Raw genomic sequence first — 12,904 nt, forward strand, 5'->3', positions numbered from 1 at the left:
TTAAATTCCACATATAAGTATGATTATACAGTATTTATCTTTTTCCTTTTGACTCATTTCACCTAGCATAATACCATGTTGTTGCAAATAGCAAGATTTTATTTTATTTCATTGTTGGTTAATATTCCATTGTATATATGTACCGCCTCTTCTCAATCCATTCATGTATCAGTGAACACCTAGGTTGCTTTCATGCCATGGCTACTGTGAATAATGCTGCAATGAACATAAGAACCTATATATCTTTTTAAATTAGTATTTTTGTTTTCTTTAAATAAATACTCAGAATTGGATTTGCTGGCATGTATGACAGCTCTAGTTTTAGTTTTTTGATGAATCCTCATAGTGTTTTCCATATTGGCTGCACCAATTTACAATTGATTTGCGTCTTCCTGATGATCAGTGAAGTTAAATATCTTTTTGTATGTCTGTTGGCCATCTGCATGTCCTCTTTAGAGAAATGTCTATTCAGGGCCTCTGTCCACTTTCTAATTTTTTTTTTATGTTAAGTTAAAGGGGTTCCTTATAGTTTAGATATTAATCCTATATCAGATGTATCATTTGCAAATATCTTCTCCCATTCAGTAGGTTGTCTTTTTGTTTTGTTGATGGTTTGGGATAACATTTTTCTTGACCTGCTAAGGAGTGTGCTTACATTGGTGCTGAGACCCACAATAGCTCTGCAGCTATTCCACCACTAATATTCCCTCTGCCAAGTAACCATTAGACATAAAGCCAGTCTCTGGTCAGCAGAACCCAGAACAAACAGTTCATGGTGACTGCCTGGATTCTAGTCTACAGCTGAAAAAGCAATACTGTTACAAAATAGCTTCTGCTGTGGTATAATGAGGTTTTTTTTAACTGTAATTGCATAAATAATAAAATATAATTAAAAAAAGATTTTTTTTTGTAAATTCAGAAGCCCTTCAATAAATATTTATTTATTATCCACTATGGTTCCTTGGGGCAAATAAAGACAGTTATCCTGCTTCTTCCCTAGCTGGTGTGGCTCAGTGGATTGAGTGCCGACCTGTGAACCGAAAGGTTGCCAGTTCGATTCCCAGTCAGAGCACATGCCTGGGTTGCAGGCCAGGTCCCCGGTTGGGGGGGGCATGTGAGAAGCAACCACACATTGATGCTTCTCTCCCTCTTTTTCCCCCTCGCTTCCCCTCCTTCTCTAAAACTAAAATAAATAAAATATTTTTAAAAATTAAAAATAAAGATCCTGCTTCTTATGGAGATTATGTTCTGGAGTAGGAGGGACAGAAGTAACCAGGCACGTAATGAGATGAATCGGGTGATATAAAAAAATTGCTAAGTCTTGGAAAAAAATTAAAAGTATGAGGGTAACATGACAGGCAGTGACGAAGCAGGGTGGTTGTGGAAGGCCTCTGCGAGGAGATGATCGATCGTTACGATCACAAGGAAGAGTTATTTTATTTTAAATGTCTCTGCTGTGTGTTCCTAATTCCCATGGCCTTTGAGCTTGTCCCTGATGTCAGGGTCAAGGGTCTTCTGAAATCTGACTGTGCTGCTGGGCTGCCGCAAGGCCAGTGTTTCTTGTATATTTCATGCCAAGCGACACTACAGAGTGAGGCCAGCACACAGGTGTGCTCTCGTTCCCTGTTCTCTTGCTGATGAATGCAGGTGTTCTCTCTGCACTTTTTATCTTTATGATGGACTTTTAAGGAAGTTTCATTGAAAAAACACACAAAGCTCATCATTTGCTCATACTGACACATGGCGATGAAAGTGAGTTATTGTTCCTGAATAATGCTGCAAGGAAGCCTTCCAACCAGCAATTTTCAATAATGCCACATTGGCACCCCTCTGAATTACTATCTGCTTTGGCTAATTTAATATGACAGGTTTCTAAAGCAATCTGAGTTCATGTGAAAGCAGTGACAGAGAGAGAGTATTCAAACTTGCTTTAAGGAAGGTCAGGGAAAGAACTTATATTGCAATCTCCTTGTAACACAGATCAAGATCTATTTGGATTCGTTTCCTGGAGGCCTTAAATATGTTTTATTTTCCCTTTTGCAGTCACCTTTTCAGTTACATCTGATAATTGTATTCTATCTGCTGTGCTTCAGTTTACCCCAGAGTATAGAATCCATCAGCTGATTCTCCAGTTTAGAGGCCACCAAGGACAGGAAGTGGGAACAATATTTCTTAGCACTAAAGAAATTTCCAGTTTTTAAAAACCAGGTCAACATATGCCCTTCATATAAAATCACTCACGAGATAGGCCAGCAGGTAAAAAAGATCCTGTGTAGGATTCTGAATATCAATGTTGCTGCTCTTTCCCCTGTTTCCACCTGGGTGAACCAAAGCTGTCCTTCCAGATGGCAAGGTGTGGGCCAGGCAGCATGGTATAGTATAAAACTAAAGGATTTAGAGTCAGAGAACCTGGATGGATGCCCAGCCCTGCCACCTATGACTGTGAACTTGGCTCAAGGCCTGGCTCATTGTAAACATTCAACAAATACGAGCCTCAATTCCTCCTTCTCCTCCATCTTCTTTCTTTATGAACAGTTACACACACTCAAGTAGGGAGTCCCCTACCATTCTCTCTCCCAGCTCCAGTCAGTCATGCTGACTTTCTTTCTGTCTATAGAACTGCCAAGCATGTTCCTGCTTCTAAGCTGCTGAACTTACACTTCCTTCTGCTTTATATGTCCCTCCCTAATATCACTCCATGGCATTCTACTCACTTTTAGCTCTCAGCTCCAATGTCACCACTCAGAGCAGCCTTCCCACGCTTGGTCACCCTCTAACATATCACCCTGATGAGTTTTCTTCATGGCTCCTCTCACTGTGTTAAGTTACCTTGATGATTTATTCATTTGTTTTTATTGTATGTCTTCCCTTTGAACCCTGAGCTCTACCGGAACAGAGGCCTTGACTATTGTGAGGCTACCAGCAACTGTTACATACTAGATGCTCAATAAAAAATTGTTGCGTGAAAGTTATTGGAACCCCCATGAGAGATGGAAGAGGCTTGTATGGCTGTTCTGAAGGTCAGATGACACAGGTTTCAGAGAGTCCTTTGGAAATTATCAAACACTTACTATTAAGCCTTCTCCACCTCATCCATGAAGCACCCCTGCCCTCTGCCCCAGCCTGACGTGTTCTTTTACATTCTTGCTGCATTCTCTGTAAAGGTCTCGCATTTCTGACACATAATTTAATCCTTTCATTGGCAGGGATTTCAAATGAAACTTGGAGGAATTTGAAGCAGGATGAAAAATTCTCCAGCTTGGAAACTGATACTCAACAAACAGTTTACAGATGTAAGTACACAGGGCAGGCAGCATTTCAACAATGCCCAGGCTCCGAGGAAACTGTATTAAGAACTCAAGCTACACACAGCCTCCCTGGGCCAAGTTAGGCTTAAAGAAAATGGCATCATATGCTTGGTTTGGGGGAGGCAGGAAACGAGTGCAGAGGGTTCAGCTTGGAGGCAGCCACGGTGGTGCCATGGCCGTGGACTGTTTTCGTTCCTTGTGCCCCTTCAAGACAGCTCTGTGCTAAAGGAGGACAGGGGTGCCAATGAGCTGTTGGGGACGTCTTGCCCATGGACAGGAGAAGGATTATTTTTTCCTCTACCTACCTTTGTGGAAAATTTTCAACTTTCCTATTTATAACCCTTTCAGTCTTCAATCAAGATGTAGTATGTTGGATCTGAAAGAGCTTGATTTAAATCGCGGAGGGGAAGGAAGGGCGGTTCAGAAATCTGAATCCATTATTCATGATGTTTAGAAAGATTTCTTTCTCTTTTTTTTTACAAGTTAGCAAATCATCCTGATAAAGACGGAATCAGGCAGCAAATTGTGTTGGCTTCAGAGGATGGAACCCCTTCCTCTCTGCCACCTTGTAGAGACAGTATTCAAATGTGCTGCCCCTTCCCCCTCCCCGTTCCCAGTTTTTCCAGGAAATTAAAAGGGGTTAAGTGTCGGTGGAAACTGAAATTTCTGGTTTAAGAAAATGAAACCAAAACTTCAACTTGGGGAGAATGACTTCACCTCTGGCTCTTAAAATATATCATCTCTCTCTATGTTGAAGTATAAGAAATTTAGTAAATAGAGTCAGAAAAGGAGAGTACCCAACCAATCTGATTTTTCCTCTCCAGAATCTTGCCCATAACCTCCTAGTACATGGGGTCTTTTTGTTAAACTTCCAAGAGAAACCCTCATAAAAATGCTCATATCTTCTGAAAAAAAAATATCTATCACAAGGATTTTGATGCAAAAATACAGTAGTCCCTCGCTATATCACAATTCACTTATCGTGGCCTCACTGTATGGCGGGATTTTTAAAAATATATTTAATTATTTATTGTGGATTTTTTGCTCTATCGCGGGATTATGCAGTACTCCATACGTATGTTGTTAAAGTTACGTGGGTTTAAGAGTGTAGAATAAATGTAAGGTTCCTACTTTGCAGGGTGGGGGGGCTCTGGTATGTAATACCTGCAATGAGTGAGGGAATACTGTGTTTACATTATTTTTAATTTGAGTGACTTAAAGAATGAATCATTGCAACACCAACTTCTTAATATGGACTATGTCTTTAAACAGAGAACATTATCTGTAATATACTGGCTGTCTATTGTCTTAAACTTACATTTCTCCCCTAAGCCAACTCAAAAATAAGAACGGACATTTTTCTGTTTTGGAGAACTGAAGTTTTTTGTAGGGAGCTCTGCTTGAGGATGAGATGTGAATTGATTAGCACAGGAGAAATCACAAAAGAAGCACAGCCCTGAAATACAGCATATTCAGAGGATTTAAACACACCTCTTTTTTTTTCCCCCTACTGCTTCTTATATTTTCAAGAAAACAGTTAGAAATAAAAGATGGACCTTAAATTCCTAAAGGTGTCCAAGGGTTGCATATTGTATCACCTAACTCAAGGCCAGGCTGCTCCTGGTAGGACCAACCACAAGACAGCATGCTCTTGGAACATTACACAAGTGATTCACTTGTTTGCTTGTTTTTGAGGATAAAAAAGCTTCCACTGGCTTTTGTGAAGAAACTAATATTTGAACTTTAAGGTTCAAAGAGAATACTCAGCCCCTGTCCTGACTCCTCTGTACCGTTTCTTTGGAAACTTTAGTTCAGAACATTTCATCTTTAGTTCAGAACACAACAGCAACAAATTAAGAGAATTTTCCTAGATGCTATTTATGTGACAATTTTCCCCAGATTCTTATCTTCATATTCCCTCAAATTAAAAAAAAAAGAAAGAAAGAAATTTAAACTCAGAGTTTTAATTTTATGGTGTCTGACCTAAGGCCATACATTCCCATTATATTTGAAGGAGAATTTCCTCAGTTCAGGTCTCTATCACTTTATGCTTGTTCTCAAATTTGCTTATTCTTTACCTTCTCCCTCTACCTTAGTGCTTGCTTCATCTTGCCATCAGATTCATTTTCCCAAAATACCACTCTGAGTTGCTTACTTCCTTGCTTAAAGCGTTGGGTGACTCTCAGCTATTGATTGTCCCATTCCTTGACCTGGCATTTAAGGCCAACCATGACCTCCTTCTCCTTCCCCTAATTATTTCATGGTGCACCTCAGTGCTCATGCTGGACACCATCCACACAGCTGATGGACTTTGAATATATTCTGCCTGTGCTATGTCCCTGATATAGTCTCCACTTAAGACTTTCTCCTTCCTCTTATCCAGTGCTATTGCCTCCTTTCCAGACCCAGGTCAAGTACTAATGCAGAAGTTTTCCTTGACCACCTCTAATTAAAGTAATCCCTCCTTTTAAATTAGCTTTATTCTCTTGAATGTATTTGCTCTATTTTTTTTCCATTTTGCCTTTTATAAGCTGTGTTCAAGACTAACTGTCTTATGGTCCAAGACCATGTCTCATACCTCTATTCACTGCCTTAGCTTCTCATCTTATACATGGTAGTTATTCTGCAAATATCTGTTATTTGTTCTCAAAAGTGACATAAGTCTCTTTCTGATAAACAGGAAATCTAGGTGGCACCCACTTCTTTAAAAACCTTTTTTGTATTAAATTTATTGGGGTGAAATTGGTTAATAGAATTTATGTAGCTTTAAGTGTATAATTCTACGATATATTATCTCTGCGTTGCATTGTGTGTTTACCAACCAAGGTCAAATATTCTCCCACTGCCATGTATTTAACCACCCTTCCCCTTCACTCCCTCCAACCCCTTTTCCCCCCAGTAACCACCATTCTGTTATCTGTGTCTGTGAGTTTTCGTTTGTTTGTCTTGCTCGTTCATTTGCTGCTTTCAGTTTTACATCCCACATATGAGTGAAATCATATGGTTCTTGAATTTTCCTACCTGACTTATGAGTCAAATAAGCTCTTCAGCTGAGTCTCAGAAACCATGTCAGATCACTTTACTTCCAGAATATGGGCTGCTGTGTCCAGAGTCTCAAAGATCCATGAAATAGAGTGGAAAGCACATCTGGAAGCAGGAGCATGTTAGATCTGGAAGTGAAGAGAGAGGGGTCACCCAGCTCCCCTGCTAAGTCGCGTATTTAAGGTGAGGCAGTAGAAGCAGCACATCATAAGAGCAAAAAATCAACAGGCACATAGAGAGTTTAAAACTATCATGAAACCAACTAAGAGTTGTTCAGCTTCTTATCACCGAACACTAGCATCTCTGAACAATGTCGGTAATAAAATACTTTTTCCTCCCCAAAATGGGCATTTCTGTTACTGTTAAATTTTAATAATATCAGTAAGTTCCAAAGCATATTATTATTACTATATTCTACATGGAAGTTAATTTGGAGAAGTCCCAGTAATACAGATTGGCACACACAACCTCAGTTATCTATTGAACAAGGACAAGGGACCTCAGATCCTTCTGTTGCTCAGGCACAGCTCGTGGCTCCAGCTCTGTGGTACCATGTACTCTTGCATTAAATAGTAGATTTGGAGCAAACAATGGAGCGCAATGATTATAAAAATAGATAGACCTTGAGTTACATTAATTTTGCCATTCTATGTGACCACTTATGGTTTTGATTTGTGCTTAACTTCTGGATACTTCCAAGTCTATGATTTTGTTTGGTATGTGCACATTGTAGTTTATAACGAAGTCTATTTGTTCTATTTCATGATTATCATGGAAAATCATTTCTTCCATATAGAGGAGGGGTATGCTAAAAACGATTTACTCCTAGAGTCATATATAGTAAAAATTCCTATGCATCAGATGGGCTTGTTTTACTGAAGAACAATGTCTAAGGTCTCCAGACATGGCTCTGCACAAGTGTAAATGTCAGCTTATTAGAGAGGCGTCCTCTGATCACCATCTGAGATATGTGATCATGCCCCTACCCCCACACACCGCACTCTTTGTCGTTCTTATCCTAGCTCATTTTTCTCCACAGCACTTATCAGCCCTGATGTATTATATAGGAGCATGTGTGTGAGTGTGTGTGTGTGTGTGTGTGTGTCCACTTGTTAGTATTTGTCTCTTCTTCTAGTCGCAGCTTCCATAGGGTCAGGAGATTTGTTTTATCATTGCTATATCCTAGAGATCTATCAGGTAGTCTGACATGGAATCAATGCTCAATAAATACTTGTTGAATGAATGAGTGAATGAATGAGAGGTGTCGTGTATATCCCACAGACGCCTTGCATTTATTTTCTTCTCTCTGGCACCTATCTAAACAGACCTTCAAATGGGTTACAGAAGTCCCTTTCTGCCTATACCAATAACCATGGGTTTCTTGAAATAGATGGAAAATTGCCCCAATGTCCTTACTTATCTACTCCGCCTACAAAACTAACTCAGAAGGTGGCAGCAAAGTGAAAATAACCATATATTGAGCGTTCACTATAGTTAGGTCCTTTAACATGTATTACCTCAAGGAAGTCTCAAAAAGGCCATGTTATAGATGAGAAAATAACAACACTCGTGTGATCACCTAGGTCTAGCCTATCCCCAGGACCGGGAAGGCAGGACAGCTGGGGCCTGCGAGGCAGAGCCCTACCCTTTGAGGCATTCTCTCCATTTCTCACAGCCGCTGCTGCTTTGGCACCTGCTTCTGTCAGCATCTGCTGCTGGGAAGTGTGCAGCGCCATCGCACAGCTGTGATGTGGGGCAGAACAGAGAAGCAAATGGAATAGCACAGAGGAGCCAGGGAATCAAATGAGAGGCTCCAGAGGCGTCAGAGAACAGGAGCAGCTCAAGTTCTGCGAGAATAAAGGTCCTCTGCGGGGAGAGTGTGTAGGATTCTTTTAATCCAAAAAGGATGGGTCATTTCGAATGTCCATGTACTAAGTGTGTCTCTGCAAAGGTGCTTGTTATTTTGTCTCCCACTTTGAATTACTCACCCACAGCCCTACTTTTAAAAGATAATCCGTAGATGTTTTAGAGACTTCAAGATAAAAATTTTAGAAGTGCATACTTTTTTATTTAAAAGTTTAAAATTCAACTAACACAGAACAATGCAAAGACAAATCAATAAAGCATCTTTCTAAATTTTATAATATTACAAAATATTTTCCATTTTTTCTGGTTCTGATCCATATGCACACGCATTTTTATTATGGCATAAGCCTGTATCTTTAAAGTGCTGGAATCTGTTTCTGGAAGGAGTTGTTTTCACTGTCACCAGTGCAAGGCATTCCCGAGTCAAGGAGGAGGTGAATGGGTGACAGCATCCCCTGGTAGACACATGCTTAGGAAGAGGTCACCCCAAAACAGGTGGCTGAGTTTGTGAAATAAAAGAATGAACAAGATGTCATTGAATATACTAAGGAAGAGAAAACAAAAGTGTCTAAAAGACTGGATAAAAAAATTTGCAGAGACACAGCTGATGAAAGGGAAAATGAGAAAGAAGATATTAGTGGGAATTAATGAGAGGGAAGTGACTTGCATCTCTCTCATATTAAGTGTGGCTGATTTGTCTTCTATCAAGATGGTTTCTCTGTGAAATCTTGAATTTCTGTCATTTTTCTGCAAGCAGAATAACAAGGGCAGCAAAAAGACTGATTTGAAATATACCTGTGAGTTCAGAAGTTGGTCTGCCATTAATAATGTTTTAGGAGAAGCTGGCATGTCATTTCTCACCAATGGAAGCCTCAGGGAGGCCGAGAGAGGTGGAGTATAAAACAAAACCTATAAACTGTCAGAAGGAAGAACTCACAGAAAACAAAGCTGATTGCGTTCTTTAAATAACAGTAAGATAACCTGAAGTCTGGCAGGTTTTGAGAACTCTTGATCATGCTGGGTTTATTAGGCTTTTAAATCATTTCTCTGATTACAGCTCAGGACCAGGTGTTAGATTTTACTATGATCTATTATGTTACCCATTTAAATTCACTCTTGTTTGTTTTTGAGAACAGACTGTACCTGTGAGTGTGTCGGGAAGTGTCAGGCACAGTCATACTGAAAGATGTCACGTTGAAAACAATGGTTCATCTAATTGATAGCATTTAGTTCATAAAGACATGGACTGTATCTTGTGGATATTGGGAGGAGTTTATAGTGTCCATATCTGGTGACACTAGATGACTGTCTTTTTTTTTTTTTCCTTTGTGTCTAAGTAACAACCTAAAATAGCCTGAGGATACATTTCCTAGATGCAGAAGCAGTCCAAAGCCTGGCTGAGTTTACTGTGATGCCTTCATGTTTCTGGTGGTCTATTTCTACTAACCCACACGTAATGTGGTAGAATCATGATGGAAAATCCATCAGAGATTTGGATGCACTAGAACAAGACTAGGTCAGACTTAGCAAGCCCAGACCCGGATCTCTTCAGGATGCTCAGATGGATTCTTGAGTGTTTTCCCACAGCCATTCCATCTGTACCAAGGTGAACAAACATAAAAAGCTGACTGTCCAAAGCAGGGGCCTAGGGAAGGTCATAAATGTCCATAGTGATGGATCCTGAACCCTGCTGCATACTAGAGACTCCTGCAAAGTGTCTAAAATCCTCCAAAGCCCAGGCTATACTCTATACACATTAAACAAAAATTTCAAAGGTGAGACTAAGGCATCAGTTGTTTTCAAAATCTCTCAGGAGGTTTTGATACACAACTACAAAAGAAAGTAAGGTATAATAAATGCTAAAGGGAAATGCGGGTATGCTCAAGGAGTATTTCAGAGATGAGAGAAATAGCAAAGGCTTTTTCAGCAAGAAGTAAGGAGGGTGGTCTAGGCAGAGGGACAAACACAAGCAAAAGCAGAGAAAAGAGAGTGTGTGGCGAGACAACAAAGTTTTTCTTGGCTGTGGCCTGGAGGCATAAAGGAATAGAGAGAGCCTCAGGGAGTATCAGAATAGGCAGTGAAGGGACTGGATGCCAAGATGATGAAATTGTATGTGTAGTTTCACAGGCAAAGGTAACCATTGGACAGAGAAGGTATTTTCTGTGTGTGCGTGTGGGGGGGTGGGGTGGGGTGTGTGTGTGTGTGTGTGTGTAGTTTTAAAGAACATAGCACCAGTGTGTAAAAAGTGCCTAGAAGAAAGCAGAAACTATAAACCTACATCACATTAGGAGGTTACTGTTGCTTTAGAATGACATTTCCTAACTTTAGCTATTACCTTACATCTTTATGGTTTGTACTGTGTGTACAATTTCCTAATACTTTTTTAATGGACTTATTTCTTTTTACTTAAATATCGTCGTCGTCGTCGGCAGCCGTCCATCTCGAGAGACGATGGTGTAGCTTCTTAAGAGTCTATCTGCACCGCCGAAAATGGCTGTGCAGTCCGACTTGGGAGTGACACGGTATCTGTCTCCTCCCGTGTTGAATCGACATCTTGCGATGACGCTGGAGTGTCCTCTCCAGTGAAGCTGAAGCTACACAGCCTGGGCAGGGTGATATGGAGGGTCTGCTGTTGCCCATGCAGCAGACCCCCCCTCTCTTCGCAGCTGAAGGATCCAAGGGAAAGACGGAGTCAATACAGCTTGGCTTCAGGTGCGCCGCAGGAGTTGCTGGTGTTGACTACAACGTCAAACCGCCTTAGGGACTCCGGCTCCGGATTTTCTGTCGGGGTTTACTCCCTTAGCCTTTCCCCTGAAGAGGTATGCCGCAAGGCAGCGGAGGCTTTTTGGAGTCAGAGTTTTCCTTCTCTGATGTGCCCTGACTGGAAGATCGAACCAGCGACACTTAGCTCGCAGGCCGATGCTCAATCCACTGAGCCAAACCAGCCAGGGCTAATTACTTAAATATATCCTTATAGAATATATATCTATATCTGTCTATCTATCCATCTATTTACCAAACACTTCCATAACATCCTCAATGGAAAACCAGTATCACTTTTCATAAATAGAAATTTAGTCTTAGGAAATAATACTATAAAAATAAAACCAAGTTGTTTCTTGGTTAGATACTCTTACCTGCCAGTGATTCTGAGTTGGAGGCCTTGTTTCTCTGTGAAAAGGGAAGATTTGCAAGTGGTTTTAAAGACAGTAGCACTAGACAGGGTGGTGGCCGTGTGGATGGAGAAGAAGGAATGGAGATAAGACAGGTCAGAGGTTGACCCAACCAGACTTCAGCCAGTGGCCCTTGTTGGCTCTGCAGGGGGTTGATGAGCATTTTGTCCCTGTCATCCCAGAGAATGGAATCAGAGTCTGCTATGTGTCAGCTCTAATGCTAAAATACAAACAAGGGACATGGCTGGGAATCACAGTAAAAATCACAGCAGCAAACCTTTGAATGTGCTTTCAGATCTAATCATCTCCTTTTATCTGCCTGCAGAAAAGGCAGCTCCCAATGTTTTGATAATCCCAGGAAGGATGTAGTTGCTCTCAGTGTGAGTGAATTTAACTGGAAACGTATAATGTCAATAAATATCCTTGATCTTAGAGATTGTCATTTTTATAATGCAATATTGAATAACATGAGAATTTGGAATGCCATGGAATTTGAAAATAATGTATTACATGGCTAATAGTTTTATATGAGCACATTTTATTTTGGTGATGGTTTGATTATATTTGAAGCAATGGAAACCCTGTGGTACCCGCATGTGGGTCTATATGTGTGTGTTATATTCACTAAATACTATAGTAAATGGAAAATTTCCAGAGTAAAGTTTTAAAATTACAAGGTAGTAATGAAAGAAATAAGCCTGCAGTCATAGAGCTAACATTATGGCCCTATCCTAAAGCCAGTGACCAATAGATAAGAAAATATAACTCTTTGTAACCCTCTGGAGTTTTCTGAAAGCCTCTTAGAAGCATAATCGTGTCTGTATCTTGAGTTACAACCTGCTTTGTTTATGTAGACTGTTGGTAAAATCCAATCTAGAGCCTTTTGCGATGGCATGACTTCAGCATTTGCTGATAAGTAGATCTTACTTGGCAGGTTGACTGAGGATTATTAACAAAATCCCATCCTGCTGGAGACAAATATACTTCCGTTCATTTCACTAATTTATTTCTGCTGGTTGCATCAACAGCACTTACTTTCATCTTTTTAATTGTCTTAACTGTCTTCCATAGCTCTGTCCTCTTTAGAATATAAAATGTAGAAGAGCTTATGTCTCTACTCCTTTACCAACTACCCATATGACCTTCAGCTATACTCAAGCTATGTTGTGGTGACAGAAAAGATCAGTAGAGCACATGTGTGCTAAGTAGCATTAATAATGCCTAGAAGTTACCAAGTATCCCTTATGTGGCAGTGTCTATGCCACACATATCATATAAGTTGTGATATGGCTTAACATTCACCATAACACAACTACTGCTTATTATCACCATTTTTATAGATGAGGAAACCAAGACTCTGAGAGGCTAAGGGATCAGCCAGAATTTCACAGCTGATAAATGACAGAGCTAGACTTCAAACTGAGATTTGTTCACAAAGCCTGATCTCATCGGTTTCTCTACACTGCCTCCACGTGGCTGTGTCTGATTGCTCATTGCCCCAAGTTATTTTGACTC

At 40.3% G+C, this 12,904-nt stretch overlaps 1 protein-coding gene across 3 annotated transcripts in view; it reads left to right on the forward strand.

Moving 5' to 3' along the window:
• The window catches only part of LRRC3B (leucine rich repeat containing 3B), an 86,581-nt gene that overhangs the window by 21,744 nt on the left and 51,933 nt on the right, over positions 1-12,904 (forward strand). For 2 of the 3 annotated variants that reach the window (XM_090283027.1, XM_090283028.1), the window contains exon 2: positions 3,207-3,293. The exons of the other annotated variant lie outside the window; for it this stretch is intronic. The gene's annotated coding sequence lies outside the window, so the exon portion shown is untranslated. The remainder of the gene's footprint in view (positions 1-3,206; positions 3,294-12,904) is intronic. 3 annotated transcript variants of the gene reach the window in all.

This window comes from Furipterus horrens, unplaced genomic scaffold (assembly GCF_987537825.1).
Source record: "Furipterus horrens unplaced genomic scaffold, mFurHor1.1.pri manual_scaffold_7, whole genome shotgun sequence".
In the NCBI taxonomy this organism is placed as follows: Eukaryota; Metazoa; Chordata; class Mammalia; order Chiroptera; family Furipteridae; genus Furipterus; species Furipterus horrens.